The 21,323-nt window shown below is 34.9% G+C and overlaps 1 long non-coding RNA gene across 1 annotated transcript; it reads left to right on the plus strand.

Moving 5' to 3' along the window:
- Window positions 1–8,012: 8,012 nt before the first annotated feature.
- On the plus strand, window positions 8,013–10,216 carry LOC149253292 (uncharacterized). Its single transcript, XR_016266188.1, has 5 exons — window positions 8,013–8,980; window positions 9,232–9,281; window positions 9,549–9,630; window positions 9,753–9,802; window positions 10,184–10,216. It is a non-coding gene; the product is annotated as an uncharacterized LOC149253292 (long non-coding RNA).
- The last annotated feature ends 11,107 nt before the right edge of the window (window positions 10,217–21,323 follow it).

Here is a 21,323-nt window from a genome sequence, read left to right on the forward strand (position 1 = left end):
ATCTCTCCTAGTATCATCCTCTTCCAGAGAAGTCGAAATACATCGTAAATCAGGTATGGAGCAAACTACGAGACATGCGATCGATTGAAAATGGGGCATTTCTAGACATGTCCCTGGGTACTCCTTCATAGGAGTGAGGATTCTCCTCCAGGTATTTATTGAACCTCGACAATCCAGAGCTGGTTGTGAAGGTATTTTATTAAGAGCATAAGGATGTTATCCTTATTCTCGTCGTGTGTGAGAGCTTCACCTCATTCGTCACCATTAGAGAGCAGGAAAGATAAAGCTATCTCCGGAGAAGCGTTTCCCTCTTTTTAATGCAATTTTCCTCATGAATGATGGCATCAAGTTGTTCCCAAATGGCATTAGCTCCTTGTTTGACCCCACAAAATCTTGTACCAGGTAGATCTATGGGAATCTGTAGCATAAATATAGCACATCACTCAAGCACAAGGCATCGTGGAGCTCACAATTTATTTCATCTCACAGATCTTTGACTTTCGTGCTCTTCAAGCAATGGTTTGTTATGAAAGACATTTGAACAAAGTCTATATCGCAGTTTGACAAATAGTTGCCCTTAGGTTTTGTGGAAGAAAGTAATGGTTTCCTTGAATATTTTATGTTCCAGCGAGACCTTGAGCCTGCTAATGGCAATTACAAAGACGACAACAATTGATCTAAAATGGATGGAAATCGCCCTTCCACTGAGGGTATGCCTCGGAAGACGACAACCTTTAGAGAAAACATTGCTCAAACAACCATTACAGTACAAAATTTTAAACATTTAACAATTCATAATATTTGTACATGGGAATATGAGATCTTGACAAATAAAATAGGTATAGGCAATGTGTGCTTGAATTCAAGGTATAGCCTACATGTTATATGAAAGTGGGATACCTCAATTCTCTAATCAAGAACCGAATGCTTATAGGGTTTTTGTTAAATACGTAACCTATATGGTATATGAAAATAGGATACTTCAATTCTCTAATGAGAATCTGCTCCTCTGTGATAGTGAGCAATGTTTTCTCTAAAGGCTGCCGTATTCCGAGGCATACCCTCAGTGGAAGGGCGATTTCCATCCATTTTAGATCAATTGTTGTCGTCTTCGTAATTGCCATTAGCAGGCTCAAGGTCTCGCTAGAACATAAAATATTCAAGGAAACCATTACTTTCTGCCACAAAACCTAAGGGCAACTATTTGTCAAACTGCGATACAGACTTTGTTCAAATGTCTTTCATAACAAACCATTGCTTGAAGAGCACGAAAGTCAAATATCTGTGAGATGAAATAAGTTGTGAGCTCCACGATGCCTTGTGCTTGAGTGATGCGCTGTATTTATGCTACAGATTCCCATAGATCTACCTGGTACAAGATTTTGTGGGGTCAAACAAGGAGCTAATGCCATTTGGGAACAACTTGATGCCATCATTCATGAGGAAAATTGCATTAAAAAGAGGGAAATGCTTCTCCGGAGATAGCTTTATCTTTCTTGCTCTCTAATGGTGACGAATGAGGTGAAGCTCTCACACACGATGAGAATAAGGATAACATCCTTATGCTCTTAATAAAATACCTTCACAACTAGCTCTGGATTGTCAAGGTTCAATAAATACCTGGAGGAGAATCCTCACTCCTACGAAGGAGTACCCGTGGACATGTCTAGAAATGCCGCATTTTCAATTGATCACCTGTCTCGTAGTTTGCTCCATACTTGATTTACGATGTATTTCGACTTCTCTGGAAGAGGATGATACTAGGAGAGATCCCTTTGGATTTTCCAAATTTCTGCCATGAATTCATTTCATCTCATTTTAGATCCAAATTTCTGCCATGGATTCATTTCATCTCATTTTAGAAATTTTGCGGGCACCCGCGGAGAAAACATTTGAATTTCGAATTTTTCCTGTACCCAGGCTACATTGAATGATTATGGTAGACTGTCTTATCGACCAGGGCGGAGAAATGCACGGATGCCGGCGAATGTTCGCATGGAAGCCCATGGGCATGCTTGGTGAAGGGGCCTCCATAGGGGCATTTAATGCCCTATGGCAGGCTGGTTAGCTCTTGCCAACACAGCGAGCTCAGACCCCAAGATCATGTGTGATTGCAAAAGAACAAAATACGAACATCTCGTTGTTGAAACGATAAAGAAGAAATACAGACACAAACACATCGCCCGTATTTGGTTTGTATGTAGGATTTTATGGTCAAACACATCGCCCGTAGGCCTATCAAACCCACATTCTCAATGCTACAACTTATTTAATAAGCTAAGTAACTGTCACAGTACATTCCTGCATTCATGAGTGCCATACATATCCGGGCAACTTGATCACGGCAACTAATATTTACCAGTCTATCTAGCCATGAGTAAGCCCGACAGTATATGCTCATCTTAAAATTGAAAGAGAGTAAAGCATATATTGTTTATTTTAAAATTGAAAAAAATATATTATCTAACTGATAAAATGGTAAATATGTCTTGTCCTTTCAATGTAATTAATGTAGATATTGGACAGTCTGACCCACATCACACAACCTTAGATTAAACATTCACTTAATTCAACATGAATTTATTGAAATCACAAGCTTGATAGGGAATCTATGCACATTCCAAGTTTTACATAGGGTTTTTCAGGGAGCTGAATCTATATATAGCCAAAAATCCAGTTTAAATAGGGGTTTTTCAGAGAACTGAATCTTATCTAGTCAAAAAGCCAGTTTAAATAACAAAAAACAAGATTTCACTTCAAATTTTTCCACTAAATTTTGACACTAAAATCTAAAAAATCACATTAAAAACAACTCCACATTTGAAGTTTTAAAGTTTTAGAATACAGAGGAATGCCGATCCGCTCCAGATTGTATGATTGTTCTTTGGTTTGGCTTTTACACAAAGCTTCGAATCAAGAGCTTTAATTTGGACAGAAATGAAATCCAATTTTCGAGACTTGAGACTTTATCTTCACTGGTGTCCTAGCAGGATTTCACGCTGCATAGTAGCACAATCCACATCTGCTACGTGGGTTTCGGTGCAGATCGTGAGCCTTCCAGAAAACGCTAGATTGGGAGGTTCCTTGGGCACGACGTTTTCTTTCTGTTTAGTTTTGTCTTCAGTGGAAAGCGTTCAGAATGAAAAAGGTTTAGTTGTTTGCAGAAAGAAACTGTTAGACGTGGTTTCATATTCGTAACCGTGAATGCAAGACACACGATAATATATGTATTGCTACAGCCGAAATATGTTGGTTTTGACTCCATTAATCTCTTGGAGAGTGCTAAAAATTAATCAAGGAGCGCCACATACATTTGTCATTTTAATTAGCTCAAATTCTCTTGGAGATTGGTAAAAATTAGTCAAGGTGCTTCCAATACGTTTGCCATTTTAATTAGCCTGTTTTTTTTTTTATTTGCCTGTGTATATCTAGTCCCTACCATCTGGCAATGGCCAAGGACTATAGTAATCGAAAACGATGTATGTAACATTACTTCAGCTGCTTGCTCCGCTTGTTTCTCGGGTATAAACAAAGTTTTTTAGTACATAGTGATTTACAGTCTTATCTGGTCTCTTCCCGAGGCAGAGGCACTGAAAGCATATATTATCTCGCATTTTTCGGGTTCTTCCCGAGGCAGAGGCACTGAAAGCATATATTATCTCGCATTTGTTTGGTTCTTTCTCGTTCATTTTTTGGAGATTTTGATTAATGCTAACATTAATCTAGTAGTATGAAATGCTAGCTCGAGGCTCCCAGAGATTGTTTATGCGGGACTGATGGGTTTTCTTTGAAGTTGCCAGCAACGTCTCTGAAATTGCCACCTGTTGAAATTGACATCTGTTACAATGTGTCTACGGAACAGATGTTTTGCATGCTAGTGTGGTGTCTTTACGGAAGAGATGTCGCTAGATGGTTGCTTTTGTTGTTGCTGGCTTTCGCTATGCTTTGGTGTTGCTGCCTATGTATCTCATAGTAGCAGCACAGGGAAGGGCTGAGAGTCAGGGAGGTAATGGTGCAGCAGCTAATCTCGGTCCAGCTAGCTAACGAAGGACAATCCTACCTTGGCTCTCTCTGAACACGCAGTGGAATTGACTATGTATCTCATAGTAACAACGCAGGGAAGCACTAACAGTCAGGGATATTAGATTGTTAAATGGGAGGTTAGATTGTTAAACAGCCAACAAGGCGTCCTTGGCACCATGGGCTGCTTGAGGAGGTGGGCTGGAAGAAGAAATGAACCGGCACTGGAAGAAGCTAGTCTGTGCTGAGATCTAAATGAGGGCAGAAAAAATGAAACCTAAGCGATGACAAGCTTAAGGTTTCATACTTCGCAAGGATGGTCCAACAGCTAATCTCAGTCCAGCTAATGAAGGACAATCCTACAGGGCATGGAGCTTAGACAGTTAAACAACTTAGATGAAGGAAAATCTTACCTTGGACTTGCCTAACTAATTTCTTTGGGCTTGCTTTCCTTTCCAGCATCAATATCTGTCAGGCTCCTTCAATATTCATGTCATCTCCTCTTAACCTTTCGCATTTTGGAACTCGGTTCTTATGTGCTATCTTCAGATTCAGAATTCTTTCCAGAATCCTACTTCCCTGCAAAAAAACCTGCCAAGATGAGCCACCAAAACCTACTTCCCTGCAAAGAAACCTTCCAAGATGAGCAAAGGAAACCAAAAGAGAGAGCAAGACTAGCAGACTCAAATCAGGAAATGTATGCACTGTGACACAACAAAGACACCTCAATGGAGAAACTTGTTACCTTTTCCTCCATCTTCAGGTGAGACAGGACACTAAAATGGCTATTTTATAGGTTTCTACCTCACCTGCTAAGAACCCTCTCTCTATTGACCGCTCCTTGAAGTCACCTGCTATCCTCTCTTTAAGGATGAAGGGGAGCAGTAAGGAAGGGGAAAGGCTCATTCTCTCGTAAAGTGAAGCTTTGTGTTATCTAACGAAGGAGGGAGATAAGCATAAACCCTTGGAAAGGTTATACCTGAGCATAGCGAAAGAACGGGGAAGGACCAGCAGCAGACCTGGAGAATAGATGACTTGTAGATGAATCAATTTCTTGTGTACTCTGAAATGCCATGCTACCCTGGCGCTGTGGGCGTCTTGCAGCATTGCTAATCGTCTCTCTTAATGGTTGACCCGGTATCAGTTACATAGAAGGCATAGCCAGTAGAGGGTTAAAGTGGATGTTGTCAAGGTAGAGCGATCCACTTGTGGACCCAACTGACGCAAGATATGTACACAAGCACTTGAAGCTTCCAGCAGCGTATGTTAATCTGAAAAAAATTGGTAAGGTGCCAACCAGTGCTCATTTCGGCATTGGTGCTAACCAATTCTCATTTCAGCATTGTTCCAGGATTGTACATAACTGTGTTCAGCATTGTTCCAGGATTGTAGGTAACTGTGGATTGCAGAGCTCAAGCACTTCAGAACCATAGCTTCTTTGCTGGATGCGCAGATAATCATGAAGCAAATAAGCCTCCAGCGTTGAGAGTTGAGATTTAAAATCATGTTAGAGAAGCAAGTGGTTGCATTCAAACTTTAGCGTGTCAATATCTGATTTTATTTATTATTAACACTATTTTATTTTTATTATTGAAATATATAATTTTTATTTCAAATATTAAAATGAGAAATATGACATTCGTTGTGCATGATGACACCATGCAACTCTTCAAATTTTAGCATTTCGATATCCGATTTTATTTATTATTAACACTATTTTATTTTTATTATTAGAATATATAATTTTTATTTCAAATATTAAAATGAGAAATATGACATTCGTTGTGTATGATGACACCATGCAGCTCTAGAAAGTTCCAACGGAGGTATTTTCTTGTATTTCTTTCTTTATGGATGTGGTGCCTTTAATAATGAGAGATGTGAGAGAGGGTCTGCATGGATGGCAGGTGCAGCTCCAGTAGCAGCAGATTCCTCTACCATAACCTTTGCGGAGACTGTCAGCGGCAATTCCTCTATGGACAGAAAGAGCTTCAAAGGGTACAATGTTCTGAAAACTTATGAAAATAATAATGGTCATCTCTGTGTTGTGGTAAGTACGAATTACTAACTTCATTTATGCATATAGTATTCAGTTTAACTCTGGGTAATGCATGATGTTAACCTTGCCATTTGTTTTTCCTCTCAAAACTCTTCTTGAAAAATTTGTACTGGGTATATTTTGTTTAAAGTGTATTTCAATCCAATCCTTTTCTTGAGGAATCTGGAATGGGTTTTAACTTTCTTCTATTTAATGTGCATTTCAACTTTTCAATAGAATCCTCTTCTTGAGAAATTTGGAATGGGTTTTTTATGTTTAAGGTTTATTCCAACTTGTCAATTCAGTTCTCTTTTTGAGGAATTTGGAATGGGTTTCTTTTGTTTAAGGTCTGTTACACATTGTGAACCATGTTCATAGGTTGGGCACGAATTGGACAAAGAATAGTTAATGGGCTTGAGTGCATTTTATATCTAATTGATAATAAATCACCAAATAAGACGGTTTTAAGTTTTGGGAATATATTTTCATGGATGATGATATGCTGAGATGGGTTTTTCTTCTTTATGTAACAGTGCGATGCTCTGGCAGAGGTAGAATGGATTTCCATTTTCGTGGAGGACTCATTTTCAACCAAACAAGTCGTTGGTGTCTCGAGAGAGTTGGGGGAGGTTCCTTAAGTTGGAAGAAGAGCAGCAATCTCAGGATTTCTAGAACGCTGTGTTCTCTTACCAGAGCCTTCAATGGTAATATATCTCTTCCACTCAGGGTATGGAAATCCTGAATTTTTGGTGAATGGCTTCTCCAAATTCATTTCATGCTCGCAATGGCCGCAACACCATTTTTTAATTTTAATTGTATTAAACGAAGCCCAAAAAATGCCAGATAATTTGAAATAGATTAAATTAGTGTTTCATTCGACTATTTGTCACTTGGAATTTGCATTGCATTCTGGTAATGGCATCTTCACACAGCCATTGTAATTTTATTTTAGTTAATATTTTCATGTCAACTTTGCCTTCGTTACTCGAATTCATGAATTGAAAATAAAACCATTATCCAAAGCTTATATTTTTTCATTGTCTATGCAAAGGAATATAGGTAATTTTACTTTAACTATGCCAGACCAAATTGGTATGTCAAGTAGGGCAAATTCAATTGTTTTTCCATTTGGCCACCATTCCGAATGTCTCTGGGTGTTTTTGAGGAAGTTATTTAGCTTAACCATCTATCATGGGTCTATATGAGACTCTGAACAGTATTGCATTGCTTCTATTTACCTGTCCCCTCTATCTTTGCTTTTGTTACATTTATTTTTTTCATTGCTTCTATTTACGTGTCCCCTCTATCTTTGCTTTTGTTACATTTATTTTTCAGATCCAGCTTTTGTTACATTTATTTTTCAGATCCACGGTTACTATAGCTATGTTGGTACTGGCGGTCAATCCAGCTAATGGGCTGTGAAGTTTGTAATGGCTCTAGGTGTTTCACAGGAAATATGAAGTGCTTAATAATTGATGTAGGAAGTTGATCTGTTAATGCAGGAGACAAAAGAGGAGAACTTGGTGCTATTTGGACGATTTGGGGGCTATAATGTGAGAAGCTCTTCATGCCCACAAATATTTTGAGGCAATGAGCTTGGGATCAGATTGCAGAAAGAGATTCAGAGATTTATTTTTCCGTGTGAGGGGGCTCTGATTGTTTTGGGGTATTTTTGACAGTTTTTATTGAATATTCAAGTATATAGTGGGAGCTCTGAAGAAGTAGAGGTGCGTGTAAATAGATCTAAGGATAATGGAGTCGAAAATGGATCAGTATGAGATGATGGAGCAGATTGGTAGAGGAGCATTCGATGCTGCTATCTTCGTTCTTCACCAGGAAGAATGGAAAAAGTAAGAACTTTTCCCTGGCTTTTATGCTCTTCCTCTTTTAATTGATTAATTTATTATGAAGAAAATGTGAGTAAAACTTTTTGGATTCCAGAGTGTATTGGGTTCTTTGGGCAGCGCAATGCCGTCAAGACAACAATCATGGTGATGTTGGATACCCACCTAGCATGCATTCAGTAGGTCTGAAATACTAAGCAAGTCATAAGTCTTTGAACCTCACCTTTCAGGAAGACAAGTATCCCGGGTAAAGGAAAGCTGGAATGGGCGAAGATGCTATTGGCAGTGCTAGTGCTTATGGGTCAACGGGAAGGGCTAGATCTCGGTCTTGAAAGCATGGGTCCGGCTATCGATCACGAGGGTCTAGATACGGGTGGGTCTCAATCAGGATATGGGGCTCGAACAGAAAGGTATGCTACATATGGAACTGCTCCAGCCACCTATGCTTCTGTACCAACCTATGATTCTCCAGCGACTACTGCTACTGAGTATTGGTATGGAACTGAGCGAAAGGAAGCTGGGCGCGAGTCGAACGTTTCATGTCCCAACATAATCGTGAACTAGCTTCATCGTTTCATGGGGTTACAATGTAACCCCCAACAGCAGGGAACCATTTCCAATTGGGAGTTCTTATTGCGTTTTAGAATCCACTACTTGAAACTAAATCACCTAAGAATTTATTGGTCCCTAAATGCGGCCAATACTTCATGCTGAAACGGATTTACAGTACCCCAGTTGTTGCAAACTTCTTTCTGAACTTCAGCATTGACAATATAGGCGTAAACCCTTAACAAGTATGAATCAAGCTTCGGTTTGCTTCCTGAAATGATAGGTTAGCTGTGGATTACCTACACACAAACCATGTTCTCCATCGATATCTCAAGGTGGGACGACAATTATTTTGGCTTAGATTGTTACTTTGATGAATGTGATATTACAACCACGCCAGTCATCTGTCCTTTACAAGCTAGAGATATTCTTACATTCCACATATTTTGAAGTATGTTTGATTGATGAAGCTTTTCTTTGGTCCAGTGCTCTAACATCTTTCTAACAAAGGAGCAAGACATTCGTCTTGGTAAGTCAAATGTTAAATGACAATCATTAGGTTTCTAGAGTTATGATTGCTCCAATTAAATTGCAGCATGTTCTGGTTAGAACAACTTACTTTCTTGTTGGATACGTAGCTTTAGTTTCAATTTCTTCATTTTTGATTTGAGGACAAGGCTAAGGAAAATGAGAGATTAAACACATTAACAAATTCATGAACCTTTAGTGTTTTCTTCTTTTATACCAAAGGGCTTCTATTAATTAGTGGAGCATGTGCAGGTGATTTTGGCCTTGCCAAATTGCTTAAGGCAGATGATCTCACTTCTTCGGTAAGTACTGCCATTTCTAGTTTCTCATCTTAAAACTCCTTGTGGAATTTTTCTAGCAACAAACTCTAAGAATAATTTTCTCCAGTTTGGTTTATTTCTTCCTTCCTTGTTACTATGTTTTTTTAGATTCAACAATAAGGAAGCAGTGTTATGCATGGTCATTGAATATTTGGCTCATTTAAACAGTTCAATACTATGCATCACAGTATGTGTCAAAAGTAATATCATCTAATATGTGAACTGATGTTGTTTAATTCAACCATGCAGGTTGTTGGCACTCCAAACTACATGTGTCCTGAACTTCTTGCAGATATCCCCTATGGCTTCAAATCAGATATTTGGTCATTAGGTATGATGTATATTTATTTCTATTATTTGGTTTTCTGCAGTGTATATAAACATTGCTACCATGTTTACAAATGTTTGTCAATTCTGATAATGCATTTTACAATTTTCTCTATGCTTTTGCAGGTTGCTGTATGTTTGAGATAACCGCTCATCGACCTGCATTCAGAGCATTTGTAAGCTTCTTCCCTCTGTATATGGTTTGTGGGTGCTTGAGATTTTCTTGATAAAAGGACTGAAATTATAGATGATCATGTGGTGTGGAGTGTTTTTGTCTTTTATGAGATGAACTTCCCAGCTGCAAATCCTTCGTTCTTTTAGCATCCTTTTCCACATCCCATTAACTGTGTTCTCCACAGTTATTTTAGTATAGTATACATGAATGTTTGCATCTTTCTTAACTGAAATAAAGATTAACATGGATGACTGCATTGACCTTGCACACTCTGCATTAATAGCATCTTCAACGATTCTTTCTTTTTGCATTTTATGTTGGCAACTAAATGCAGAAAATTAAAAAGCAATGTTCTGTCTTTGTTTTATTTTTTATTTTACAGGATATGGGGGATCGAGAAGGGGAGCCAAGGTAAAATCCCCTGTTTCTGCTTTTATCATATATAAATCTAAATGACTGTGTGCTCAACTCCTCCTCTTCTCCAAAGTCTATGGGGATTCAAATTTGACGGAAGCAAGAGATGATCTCATTTCTGGTTCTTACAGTTATCCAGGGAAGAAACCAAGCCTTTTGGTGTCTGTGTCCTCAATCTGAACTCTGGGACCAAGCAACAAGGTGGGATCTTGCAGTTCAGTATGTCATGATACTCAGAATCTCTTCACAATTGTAAGTTGGACTTTTTCTTATCCGATCTACAAAAGCTAATCATGATGGCATGATACTCAGCATGTAATATTTGCACCTTTCGCACCTCCATATGCTTATTACTAATCTGAAAATTGTACACTTCTGCTTTCTATGCTACTTGTGCCTATGTCTATGCCTTTGATAATTCCACTGATGGATCAACTGGTTCAAGCTCAACAATTAGTGACGTTGTTGGTTCAAACACTCTTATTAATCCAGGCAGGGTAGAGTATGTCAGCTCTGTTACTGTATATTATTATCTAAATTTGTTGTGCAAGATTTGGTAAGTTTGCTTTCTGCTATTGCTAGATTTGTTCAGCCAATATTTATTAGTTTACCTAGATCCTGATGTTAGCTTATTGGAAGCTGCCTATTATAATATGGGAGTCAAGAGTATTGCAGTGGGAATTATTTGCCAGACTTATGTGCAGTAGGGTTTATTGTCTCTTTTATCTATGTTGATTGTTTTAACAGTTTCTGTGATTGACACAACAATGTATCAGTAATTTTTCAATCTTATTTTTCTTGGATACATTTGTTTGTTGATCTTAAGAAAATTGTTTTCTTTCCTGCAAAAGGCTCTATGAAAGATAATCATGTCTTTTATTTGCTTTTCAGTGTTGGGCAGCAGCTGAATCTCTGAAATACAACATTGATCTGGAAAATCTCTTGAACTTGCCAATGTACATCTGAATTTTGAGTGCAAGAGGGTGGAGTTTGATTCGGTGTACTTAAATTAAGAGAACAGTGCTTGAATTTAAGCAGATATATTCCTAGATCCTGATGTTAGCTTATTGGAAGCTGCCTAAGTATGTATATGAATTTGGAGCATCATTTTAAGCTCACTACATACATTTTTTTCTATTTATGACAGAATACACGAACCAGAGTTTAGTTTGACAGAATACACGAGAAGATACACTACATTACTTCAGGAAGAGGATTACACATTTGCACAGAAAAAAACGGATTCTTGAAACAAACACTACATTACTTCAAGAAGAGGATTACACATTTGCACAAAAAAAATACGGATTCTTGAAACAAACTTTATGAAAGTCGATATGAATCGACGCATTGCTGAAACATTTAATAAAGCTGTTGAAAACATGTAGGTTAGTTTTCAGGTATCTATCTCAAACACAAGCTTGCTCTCCCAACTGATTAGCGAAATATTGTAGCAACTTTTCACTGTTCTTTCTGAGCAGAAAGCAAATTCAAAGGCTTTGTCAGCTTACTTAACTCGAAGCTAATCCCACCCTTTCCATTCTTACGAGACTTCCACGTACAGAGCAGTTTTCTGTTGGATAGTTCAGACGTCATTGTGCACATAGATTGACATATTTTACCCTACATGCGGGAGCTATTGCGAACTTTCTCCCAGTACCGAAGTGTCATGAGTCACAAGGGCCAGACGATGTATTTTCAACACCCTCTGTTGAACCCTCGGATCATGAAGGACCCTCTTGCCTGGACTTGGAGATAGAATTTCCTGTTGTACTGTACTCGATGAAGTGCCAACTGGTTACCAAGGAGGTGAACCTAGTTCATCCAAGCATTCTACCATACTCAATGCAGGGACTTGCTGCCTTGCAGCTTCCCTTGTTTAAGGAAGAAAAAGCCGTATTTATAAAATGAGAGGAGGCACAATAAAAAAATTGAAGCTAGAGAGGCAGGCAGAAATAATTGGATATTGATGAAGTTCTTTTCCTTTTTTATTTGCTCATATAATTCTCTTAAGTGTGCCCTTTTTTTCCCAAATAAATCTTTTAAAAAGGATAAAACCTATTTACAAGGGCAGAAAGACATATCATAAAAGGTTTTTTTACTGCCTTAAAAAATAAGGCAGAAAAACGCGTAGAATTAAAAGGAAAGGGAAATTGGCAATGTTTTTATTTCATTTTTATTTTTCTCACAATTAAATTTTTGGAAAGTAATTATTATTTTGGGTAAAAGTTTTAAAAAAATTTGAGATAAAAAGGAAAAGGCTAAGAAGGAGAATTGGGCGAAAATTATTGATTAGGCATAAAATCTTTGTAGTCAAATATTATTGGCATTTTTCTAACAGGAATTTTAGCAAATTTTTTATAATACATTGAAAATTGGCATTATGTTTATAATACATTTTCTTGTTTCATATTTTCATAACACTTCACTTGTTTTTCAAAAATTTCAAACAATAATACCCAAATTATTAAGAAAATCTATGCTAGATGGTATATATTTTTTTGCTTTCATCATTTTATTTAATTGGTTTGTAAAAATTTCTCCGCCATGCTTTTGAAATTGAATATAATTTAACTAATTTAACAAAATAAAAAATTACATAACTTAAAAGAAATAAAATGCATTTAAAATATGGTAATTAAATTATAATTGATTGTTAATGAATTGAATCTTTTTTTATCTATTTGTTTTATTACAAATTTGTTACGAGTTATTGGCTTCCAAAATTTGAGATTGGGTAGATATAAAGCATCATTCATAGTATTTCACCTTTGCAATGTAAATCCTCAACTCAACTCATTTGTTAATGAAGCCTTGTAGCCTACTTTTCTTTTGTAATTAAGCATTTAGAGAGTTCATAAATTTATTTGTTAGTGAAGCCTTGTAGCTTACTTTTCTTTTGTAATTAAGCATTTAGAGAGTTCATAAATGTTGTTGTTTTCCATAAAGACATTGCAATGATGCAAAAGATTACGATTCCAAGAGAGGTTTCCCAATTCTACATACAAATAGGAAGATGCACGACAAGACTAAGCTTCCCAATCTATAGGCACTAGATCATAATCTTAAGATAATAACAATAACCTGACACAAAAGTACTTGACATTATATTATTCTCATGTCTTTTTATTGAAATTTATGCACAACTATCATAGTGTCTCTTTGGTTATATTCTTGTTGTGTAATAAGTTATAAAAAACAAAGGAAAAACAATGAAATGTCCAAGAAGTGAAGATGGTTTTATACCCTTCCTCTACAATGAATTGTTATATGAATTAAGAATTAAAGATGATCCTTGAAAAATCTTAGTTTGACATTGTTCCACAAATGTTGTTAAGGATCTTCATCTATTTATTCAATCAAAACTAAAAGAACAAGATAGAAATAAGGCTATTAAGGGAGGTCCACATTTGTAGAAAATTATGGTTTTACATTCTTCCTCTACAACAAATTGTTACAAGATTTAAGAACAAAAAATGGTCATTAGAAAGGAATATATTTTTCATTGTTGCCCAAGTGTTGTTAGGCATTTTCATATCTCTCTCTATCAAAATTGACAAAGCAATGTCAAAATCAAGGACATTAAAAGAGGGACATCATTTTAGAAATTTTAAATAGAGGGACATAAAGACATTGAAGCATATAACACGTGAGGAAACTAAATCTAGCAAGCAAGCTTTACAGTGAACAATAATGAGTGGGAAATATGCTATTCAAACTCCTTGCATATAAGTTAAACTAACTATTAGACTCTCTAAACAAACTATCTTATTCATGATTAGATAATATAGGGTGATGAAAAATCTATATATTAATTATTTTTTGATAACAACAATATCTAAATAAATAACAAATATTTGATTTCATTGTTTAAAAGGAATATTTAATATACAAATGTTATTTGGTCTCAATACAAATAGTTAGAAGAAAAGGTAATGACATTCACTATTAACACAAAAACAATTGACTCTCTAAACTAATTATCTTATACATGATTAGATATTATAAGGTGATGAAAAATCTATATATCAACTATTCTTTAGTAACATCAAGATGATAAATAACAAATATTTAATTTCAATTTTTAAAAGGAATATTTAATATACAAATGTTATTTGAAACCGAGACCATGAAGCACAATATATGATTTATCGAATTCATCAAACAAAAAAAAAATTAATACCATATATTTTAAGTCTATATGTATGTCAAACTTAGAGATATTTCTTTAATGTAGAAGTTTTAAAAAGGGATGTAAAAGTTCAAAATTGTCGCTAAGTACATACCTTTTAAAAGCATAACATAAAAATTTCAAGTCTTCATAAATATAAAAAGATAATGAAGAAATAGTTATTATTATTATTGTGCCTACAATGACTAAGTGACTTGAGGGTTAGGGTCATGGTCATTCTATGCTTGTTGCATAGATATTTTTAGCATTGTTCGACTAAGAAAAAACATATTAATTTCTAATGCTATATTTGTAGAACAATGTAACAAACATGTCTACATAAAAGTCAATGTAGAAAATTTATATAAAATGATGAAGAAGTTCTTAAAAGAAAGCAATGCAAATGTCTTTATCATTTTAAACACAAAATGCAATAATTTCAGTTTAGATGACGATTTCTAATCGTATTTGATTATTTGCACTAGATGCATTAATTTTAGTGTATATGTCGATTTCTAATTTGATGTGACCAGATGTATGACGTACATTAATTTCAAAGTTATTGGATTAATAATGTGCATTGATTTTTTTGTTACAGTGATTCAACCATAAATAAAATACTTGAATTTTCATCTTAAATAAAATTTTCACTTATTTGAAATGTTTGCTTCTTGAAACTTTAAACTATTTATAATTGACTACATTCTTATTATTCTCATTTTTATGTTAGTCACTTTGCATTCAAACGAGGTAATATAAAACAACTACCAATGAAACTTACTTGGGGTTTAGCACTCCATAAGTCACAATGATTGACTTTGGAGAAAGCTACTATTAATATTGAAGAGCAAGAGAGATAAGGTATGCCATTTACTACAATAGTTTGAGTTAAATATTTCAATGGGGTTTTCATATGATTGATATGATAAGATAGCAAAAATGACAAACATAACAATAGGAGAAAATAGTCATTGATCACAATGAAGGTTATTTATAATTGACTACATTCTTATTATTTACATTTTCTATCATTCAACACTCTTACATTGTCACTTTGCATTTAAAAATTTTATTTCATCATTTTTCATCATTCAAGTTATTAATAGTTTTTACCATCTCAACATACTGAGGTAACTGAGAAAAATTGAAATTAAAATGACCAAATTAATCTTAGACATTTTTATCATATTTAAAATGATCAAAATAATTAGATGTTCAACAAATTTTGTGTGACCATGCACGAATGAAGCAAGCTTAGATCCAACTTAACTCTGGATATATCAAGCACTAAGAGGTATCGAATATCTTAAGGTTCAAACATTTCCTCAATTTTTGCACTCAAAAAAAGAGATTTACACCTCGAGAGATTTTATCACTCCCGACACTTAATAAATATGAGATTAAGATGGATTTAGTGTGGTCATATAAAAAACAATGAACATAAAATTGAAATAGAAAAATTATTTAAAAATAAAATACCATTAAACTTAAAGAGAAAAATAGAATATCATGCCCTTTTAATCATAAATCCTCTTCGATAAAACATCATCAGGTAAAACATTATAAATAACCTCAATTTTTTTTCTAATGGAATACAAAGTTTAAATATGACCTAAAATTCTAGTCATTGTTTAAGAAAATTACGTTAAAAATTTGTGAAACCTTCATAATTACATTTGTTTATGTATATTGAATTTATATTTTAGTTATTAATTGACAATTGAATGCCAATTAGAATGGCTTCAGAATGCATCAGTACAAATCAACATAATTTTTTTGGATCTCACATTTGAACTTTACATTATCAATGTATAAAATAAATTACATTTTAAAAATTGAAATATATTATAACACAAAGTTTAAATTGATTTCTTGGGTTAATGCCATTTTCCATGAACTAGGTGGATATTGCAATACAAGTAATCAATTGTAATGTTAAATATTTAATTTAAAGGATTTTAATTTGAATGTTATTTCATTGTTTTGATTTATTAGGAGCTAAATTTTTTTTACCATCAAGATGTGCGCAACTTGTTCTTATTAGTCATACAACCTTTCTTGAAATTAAGTGTAGGCAAACCAACTATTTGCTTGACCAAGAGTGTTAGATCATTCTTCAATGCATGACCTTTCTTTATTACTAGACCAACATGTACACATTCATGGTGGTGCATTTGTAATATGCATGGTAATCTTGTTCATTGGACATCATTCGTAATGTGCATGGAATTATTTTTTATTCATATGCGTATTACTTGCTATTGGTGAGGTGTCCTTGGAAAGAGATAATGCTTATGGCCATTTCACTTCATTCTTATAAGTAAAGTGAGCTGATCACCCCAACTTGGAATAACAAACAAGTATAAAATAAGACTCTTAATCAATGCCATGATGCCAACTCTAGGTCCACATGTTTAATATGTAGGATGTTCGATCTACATGTCTCACATGGAAAACAAGCCTTCTATGTTAAGAGCCACAAAGGGAAAGTTTGGATAGGCCTCTCTTATTGTATGTTCTTAGTAATTCCCCTAGCACTGAAAGTGACTCAGTGCTCAAAGAGTAGAGAAGGATATATGATTCAACTAATTTCATACATTATTTAGAAGTAAATATTTCATATATTCACAACTTCTGTATATCCGCATATCTTTCGTATATTAACATATCTTTCACAGTATGCACAATTTTGTGTTTGTGCAACTTCCGTATATGCATATCTTTCATATATGTGAATATCTTCCATATATGCGCAACTGTATATGAGCACATCTTTTGTATATGCACATGCTTATGCATAACTTCAACCTTTGTATATATGCATATCTTCTTTATGTGCACAACTTATATATATATATATATATATATACGAATGTTGTGCACATACGGAAGATAAGAAATACAAAATATATGCATATATAGAAGTTTTGTGACTTTCGTATATGCACATATCTTCTGTATATGTGAATATATTTCATATATTCACATATACGATAAATGTGCATATATAGAATATATGCACGTATACGAAAGTTACGCATATATGGAAGTTGTGCACATATGGAGGTTATCATATATGCCTATTACGAAAGTTGTACCCTGCTTTTTTATATGCGTAGCTTTCGTATATGTGCATATATGGAAGTTGCACATATACAAAAGATATGCGCATATACAGAAGTTGCACATATACGAAAGATATGTGTATATATGGAACTTGTGCATCTACGAAAGATATGTGCATATACGAAAGCTGTGTATAACCTCAGTGTTTGTAAAGATGCAATTTTCATATATGTGCATATCTTCTATATATGCGCAAATGGATATGCACATATACAGAAGTTGTGCATAATACGGTAATTGCGCATATACAATGGCTAAAGTTTCACATAAATTATGTATATGCACATCTCTCATATATGTGCAACTTATGTATATATGCATCTACTTCCGTATATGTGCATATCTTCCATATATGTGCATATATGGAAGTTGTACATATATGGTAGAACCGCATATACAAAAGATATGCACATATACAAAAGTTAGGAATATACAGAGGATATGCGCATATGCAGAAGTTGTGCATATATGAAAGATATGCACATATACAAAAGTTGCGCATATACATAAGACATGCATATATATGAAAGCTATGCATATAAAGACTGTCGTATATGCATATTACAGAAGTTGTGCACAACTTTCGTATATTCACAATATTTGTATATGTGCATGTACAGAAGTTGCGCATATACAGAAGATACGTATATATATGGAAGATGCACATATATAGAATATAAGCGCATATACGAAAGATATGCACATATGCAAAAGTTGTGCATATGCATAAATTTTGCATATACGAAAATTGTGCATATACAATTATTTTTTAATGTTTTCTAGCCTCATGTGAAAATTTTCTCTTTGCAAATTGACTCAACCCTACAATTTTAGTCATTGTTATCTAACAATATCCATAGTTTTGCAGATAGTGGATGGTGTGGTTTCAGGTTTTGCCTCCCACTTGAACATTTCTTTATCTATAAAGTTGAGATCCAACACATCTCCTTCCTAACTTCCATGCACCTCCATTCGTTAGGGCTTAAGAATTTTTTAGTTAGGTTGTAGGCTTATTGGAATCCCATTGCAATATTCATCAACCTACTACTTCTCTCTCTTCTCTCTCTTTTTTTCTTTTTAAACATGATCCATGATTTTTTTGTGAAGGTGTGAATTGTTGTCTCTAGCATCCCATCTTCTAGATACATCCCTCCCTCTATAGGTTTAGGGTTCCTATCTAATTAGCTTTATTTCTAAATTCCAAGAACCTATATAATGGGAATTGACCATAGGTATTCTCCTTGGCTAATAGGGTTTGTTGGCACAAAATTTCAATCAACATTAGTGCATTGATGAATAATAGAAATTGTTCTTCTTGAAAATGAATTTTAATTACTAGAACTTTAGATATGTTATTCACTCAATATTTTTGAATAGTGTGCAACTAAATGTCTTCCTTTTAGGGGTTGGTACACTCTTTTGATGTACTTCTTATATTTTTAATTTCCTTTTCTTAAGAGATGCCACTAGAAAAAAGGCATTTAGCAACTAGCCTTGGCGAACACGGATCACATATTTATATTTCTCCCCCTTCTTCGTAGAACTCTTTTCCAATGTTTCAAACCTCTTACACCACATTTCTCCTTGAAAATTGCATGAAATATACACCCTTATCCGTAGTTTGGGAGATAGGGGTTGGTGTGGTTAGAGGTCATGCCTCTCATCTTAGGGTTTCTCTGTCCATATTATTGGGGTTTCAACACACACCCATCTTAAATTCCACACATCTTCACTCTTTTAAAATGATGTATATTTTCATATAAGTTATAGGCTCTTTCAAATCTCACTAAATTCTTCATGAGCCTCCTATTTTTCTCTACATTTCCATTTATAAACATGACCCATGCTACCTTTATAGGATTAAATCTTATCCCTTGATGATAGATTCATGCTCAATTCAATGTTTATGAACTCACCATTACATGTTTCCACTATGATTTTGTACACCACTACCTAAACTAATGGTTTCTCCAAGTTATTAATAAGGAGGAAACACACTTGGTAAGTTTTATTTACTTAATTGAATCTCAACAAATTTCCCAGGGAATTCATTATGGTGTCCCAATAATTAAGAGCTAGGTTAAAATTTGTTGTTAATTATAAGTCAATGCATTTACAAGAAAAATCAAGATAATCTAATATATACATACATTAGAGAAATTTTGAGGTCTAAAATGGGCCTCCTAAGGAATATTATAAAATAATAATTTGATCTATAAATTGTCGTGGATATTCCACTTGACAGTTCGTTACAACAAATTTGATAATAATATATTAAATACTGAAATTTTACATTGTTATAGTTTATTAAACTTTAAGATATGTGGATTTAACTGTAATTAGTACATGCTTGCGAATATAAATTATGCAGAAAAGTAGAGAACGACAAAATAACCTCACACACATAAGGCACAAGATGTGCTCTATGGGAAACCATTTTGGGAGAAAAAAAATAAAAAAAATGGAAGGTGAGGCTGCTTTGTTCTCTTTCTCTGTCTAAAAATATGGTTGCAAGTACAAAGAAGTAATTTTTGTGGTCTGTGGGCTGCTACAGTGCACAAAACCACTGTGTGTGCTCTACCGCCTATCTCTCTTGGCTATCTTTACTCAGTTATGGAACAAAATGCTCTCGCAATAATGAAATGCCTCTTCCTCCTAGTGGCTTGGTTTTAACACAACCTGATAGCCTACTAGTGGTTAAGTTTGACTACATCAACTCTTAACTAGAGTTAAAAAATATACTCTTCTATAGTATTTTACATCAAAAATACTTGGCTAGCCCCTTTTCCATGAACAATGGGGGTTGACAGCATCCTCCCGAACTATAGTTGTGAAAACAGGAAGGTCAACTTCCGAGTGGCATAACTTTTGCATGCAGACTTTTATTGATGCACTTCTTGCGTCGTTGGAAAGGTCTCCATGTGTAGAATAACATGAAAATGTGCACATATGTGTAACAAAGTTTTACCCGTAAAAAATTTCGTTTGATGCCTCAAAATGATCCCAAAAGGTTTTAGACCTCGTTTCACCAAACCTTGTCCCGCCATTAAAAACGTTCCCGTGAACTGATTCCTCCACTTTTTCCACTCCAAATGAATCAAGATAGATGACATACAATTAATGATCCAATTCGTATCAAACATGCCCATTTCGAGAGGCTTTTGATCCCAAAAATATTTTACTGAATGAGGTGAGAAATTTTTTTCTCCACCTTCTCTCTGGTGTACCATTTAGCTTTGCCTAGAAGTTGTCCCTTCAACCCAATCTGCCAAAGGTCATGTTGCCCCTGTCTTGTAGTTCTAGACTTCTTCTGCAAAATTGTATATTATGTCAACTCTTCATGAGCGTCTGGTGCCAAATCCTCCACAAAATGTAGGACTTGTTCCTCTTCCTGGTCTAGCATGGAAGGCTCATAGAGTTGCAAGTTCTCTACATTCAAAATTGAGTAAATGCACATATATGGTGGTAAATTGAGTCGATAGGAATTATTACCCACCTTTTCCAGTGTCTCAAAAGGACCATACCTTAGAGCCTTGATTTTCTTACTAGACCCCTGCAACCTCTCCTTGTTCAATTGTAGCCATACTCGGTCTCCCACCTTGAATGATTTCGTTGTTATGGGTTGATCATGCCTGGCCTTATACTTCTCATGTGACTTCTGCAGTGTTTCTTGTTCATGTAGATGGATCCACCTGATGATCTTTATAAAATTTTCATCCCTAAAAGCATCTCCTGTAAGATCTTCCCTCACTCCTCCTTACTTCCCATATGCAATGTCCAAAGGTGAAGGTGGAAAAAACAAGTATCTAAT

This window comes from Pinus tabuliformis, chromosome 7 (assembly GCF_031772625.1).
Source record: "Pinus tabuliformis cultivar Carrire ecotype Pingquan chromosome 7, CPIR1, whole genome shotgun sequence".
NCBI lineage: Eukaryota > Viridiplantae > Streptophyta > Pinopsida > Pinales > Pinaceae > Pinus > Pinus tabuliformis.